We start from the raw sequence: 4,660 nt of genomic DNA on the forward strand, positions 1-4,660 counted from the left end.
TCCTTGCGAGCGCATTAGACACTTTTTTTGATTTTGATCAATTATTATTTATTTCACGAGGGCAATAAAATATACACTACACACAAGCTCAAACATCCAATACTGACATAAGTTTAAACATGTGCTTTTGAAATTCTCAATCTCATTATGAATCACTATTTAATATTCTTCAGCGAAGTGTGTCCACTCTATAGCGAAACTTAGCTGCGCTTTTCTTCTTTTTCTATAAGAGATCTTTGCTATATTTTGGAGTATCCCCACTACTAAGATACTATGGGCATATTCACAGTTTTAAGATACAAAGATATAACAACTTCAAGAATAAATGAAATGACAACTTCCAGCTCTGACCTGGTACAAGAATAACCTTAAAGAAGACTGGATTCCAATGCATTTTTACTTCCACACTGCTGTCTTTTAGAGAAACTGCTTACTAACATCTACAGGGAGATACATGTTCAGCTGCGTAGCATAGTGATTATATATTCAGCTCGAAGCAACTACTAAATTAAAAATTACACCACTACCGCTACAATTACACATTGTAATTATACATAGCGTTTTTATTGGCTAACGGCACAACATTTGTCGAGTATATATTATCTTGGCCCACAAAGAAAAGAACAGTATAAATAACGCGCAAACTTGTCCCTAGGAGAAAAAGAGTTCCAAAAAAAAACCTGGCCCCAGTAAGCAAACTACCAGACAAGCAGTCTCTAGCACCCCAGCTTCAATATTCAAAGATCAAAGTGTACTCACTTTCCCAACTTTCTTTCTATTATTACAACTTCTAAAGAAACCCTGCCATGGGCACACCTCAAGCCCCCCAGAAAGTTGTGCTCAGAAAGGTGTGATGTTTATTGAATACCGCCTTCCTCTAGCGAATTTGGGTGAGTTTGTTGATGTTTTCTGATTATTTTTCATTTAAATAATCACTCCCTTCAGAATACCCCTTTAACTTGTTTTACCTGCAGCTGTCCATAATCTCTTTGAAAGTGTAATCCATCATTTTTAAATTAAGAACGGATACGAACCACCAAAATTCACAAAATCATCTTGAAACTGTAACATCTATTAGACAATAGTTCTTTTCTAAGATATGTTAACTAACTTTGTTCAGAAGATGCTTTCCCAACCTCTTGTGCTATCCCTTAAGATAAATGTTTAGACTTTATACACAACATGTATTAGGAGCCCCCAATTTGCCGACAGGTCATATTCATACCTCTTTATGGTCTTGACTGAGAGGAAGCGAATTTCTCAGCCAATATATTCTATACGTGTACTTAGAACCACAAACTACGTCAGTCCTTATTCAGTCACATTAGTACTAAGTTCTAACAATAGATCTATAGCTGGAAATATCTTCTCTTACAAATCAAAGCAATTACAAGCCAATAGATCGATCAAATAATTCTGTAAGCACTGCGCCCAAGTTATAATTGAAATATATTAAGCAGTAAATATAATCGTCTCACCTATCATTACTGCTGTTTTCTTGCAATCGATGGAACGCTTTTAAAATAAGAATGTAAACATTATCATAACATTCAGAAACTGTACCAGTATTATTACAGACTGAAAAAGTGATTATTAGAAAGTGAGCTAATACAATATGGGGCAGAAAAGACAACGAGATTAAATATGAGCAAGTCAGGAGAAAGAGACCATGTCTTACATGCAACTGCAAATTTGAAAATTCTACAAAACGGCGAGAAAACAAAGCATAGAACAATCTAATATTTAAAATCGAGACTATCCACGATGAGAGATTGAATTTATTAATATACTTGGGGCCTTACCATGCTCTATCACTTACATCAACTTCTAAGAAGAAATTGACACAGTTGCAACATAATGACTTTAACAGTGTCAACCCGGAAAAACCCATCCTATTTTTTAAAATTATTTATAATATCTACAATTAAATTTGGTAATCTCTATGCCTGCTGCTCCCACTCGGTGCCAGGGGGTATTCACATATCGTAGTTTCTCCCATCTCTTCCTATACTATGGCAGAACTTAAGGGGAACACACTAAGATAATACATTACTATACTGTAAAACGCTGAACAAGAAAATAACCCACAGAAATCAGAACGTGAAAGCCACTAGACACTATTTAATTAAGATCAAGATACTTTAAATAAATTTGAGTCATCTGCAATTTTAAGACTAAACTATGCTTGTCAGCCTCCTAAGATTCTAATTATCAATTGAATCTTATGATTTAACCTCACCAGCCCACTGACCCTTATTTATTCTCATTATTCTTCAAAATCACTGCATGCAGAGCCTCCGAGTTAATACTGAATCATAGCTATTCAAACCTCCTCAGCGTCGACAGCCACAGTCAGAGACCAAGAATGCCCAAAATATTGATTCTCTTCAAAGGATTTTATCAAAGAAAAACTTTTAAAGAATTGAACAATAGTTCAACACCATTTTATAAGACCCACTGTCTTATAAAACTCATGCTATGAGGTACTTCCATTTTCACACTAAGCAAAAAGACCTCCGGGAAACTCTATCACTCGCACCTGCATGTCCTGATTCTCTTGTAATTTGTGAACAATGATTAGGAAGGATAGTAGTTGTTCTCTTCTTCAATGTACACCAGAGCAGATGGACAGACTAATCTTTTATAATCGTTTTTCTTCAAATCATCATACTCCTCACAAGTCAATGCCAAAACAAGAACACTATAAACTACGTTCAATGACACACTCTTTCCTGTCAATAACTTTTGCTCATATATCATTCATTATATTCTCCTAAAGAATTCACAAAACGAGTCTGCAGTTACAGTAATCCACTCTCGACGCAGCAAGTACACTACACTTACATTAACAGATAAGATAGATACCTATCTATTTATAAAATGACTCTTGCTCATTCATATGAAAACCCAAAATACAAATGAAAACATCTATCTGAAGACCTCAGAGTTCCATGAAGTAATGCCTAAGCAAATATAACTTATTAAAAAAATATCAGAAAATGCATAAATGCAGGACAACATAAAGTGGAATAGGGGTTTGGAAGCTTTTTCTTTGTGACTGACCAACAAACATTAACAGCTACTCTCAACATAATCACCATTTGCTTACTCAAGGAAGCTTCCTCTTCCATCAGCAGCTTACATTTTTCCTGTGTATCACTCTGAAGACCCCCATATATTCCCTGTTGAAGAGGCTAATAAGTTGCCTCTGCATCTGCACTAGAGTCATCCCTATACCAACTTTGATACACATTGACACTTTATCCTCATAACAGACTGGAGTAAAAAGTTGTATGCTCTGTGATATGCACAATTCTTCCAGAACACTGCATCTTTGGTTCTCCATTGGGAGGACCAGTATGTGCCTCTTGCATGCATCCGAATATTTATAATAGTCAGATCTTTATTCACAACCATCAGTTATCCGTGCTGCTTACATAAGCGATGACGAGCAACGCGTACTTTTATTCTCATAATGATCCCTTGTTTCGTATCTGCCTATATCGGCATAATGCTGCTATATCTGTTCTTAATCTCTTTGTTCGAACAAAAAGGGTTCTACAGTTCTGGTGTAATACTAAGCACAGTTAAGGCTTCAAGCATCGTATATACAAAAGGGTTTTCTTTCCTACTGGAAGAAACAGGCAATTATTATGGCCCATTGAGCTCAGATTAAGCATTTCCATCAAAAAAAGAAAGAAAAGAAAAAAGAAAAGAAGGAAAAAAAAAAAGAAAAAAAAAGAGAAGCATCAGCTACAATCCTTGTAAAGCTGTAAATGCAAATGGAACAATCTCGTTTTCCATAAAAAAATAATCTCTATACACTTTTATTCTACATATCTTCAAACTTCTCCATCATCTTCTAATCCCCTCATAGCTACGCAAGAGAATCCAAAACTGCTCGAAACCCGTATACTGAAGGGAAATAAAATAAAAATATAAAAATCTCCAAAATAAATCAGAAACACTCTAAAAATTGTTGCTGCATTCAATCAGTGTGTAGTAATTATTTCCCTGTATCATATTACTCTTTAAACAGTTGAGGTTACCCCAAATCCAATTTTCATCTTTTCTTGGCCTTGGGCTAGACACGTTTTTTTGTTTGTTTGTTGTTTTAAGATCATCTATAGCAATTGACCAACACATACCTGGAAATCTACCTTGGCTTTCTGTTTGTTTGCTTTGCTGTTTTTATACACAGTTATTGTACTTCCAGCAAAAAAGGTCTGCACCGGTCACACATGAGCATCTTAGGGTCAAACTGAATTGCCTTCGCTTCCGACTTCTCATGAATCACTCAAAATACATTTGCAGTACGCATATCAAACGCTGGGCACAGCTCTCATTTTCTGTAGACCCCCTCATAACACCAAAACCTTGCAACACCTTCCCATACATTCAGCCTAGAGCATGGCCACTTTTCCTCACTGTTATCCACTGCCAATAATCTTTTCCTGTTTCTAAGAAGGGTGGGAACCATGAGTCTCTGGTGTGCCTTTTGTGAAATGGACCACTAGGAGAAAAACTGGTTTACGTCTACTTCGCTTCTATATAGCATGACTATGTGACTATCCCTTGAATGAACACACTGCTGCCCTTCAATTGGATAACTTCCCTGCCCAGTACATTTCATTAAAAAACGGCAAAAAAAAAAAAAGAT

Source organism: Coturnix japonica, chromosome 14 (assembly GCF_001577835.2).
Source record: "Coturnix japonica isolate 7356 chromosome 14, Coturnix japonica 2.1, whole genome shotgun sequence".
Lineage (NCBI taxonomy): Eukaryota > Metazoa > Chordata > Aves > Galliformes > Phasianidae > Coturnix > Coturnix japonica.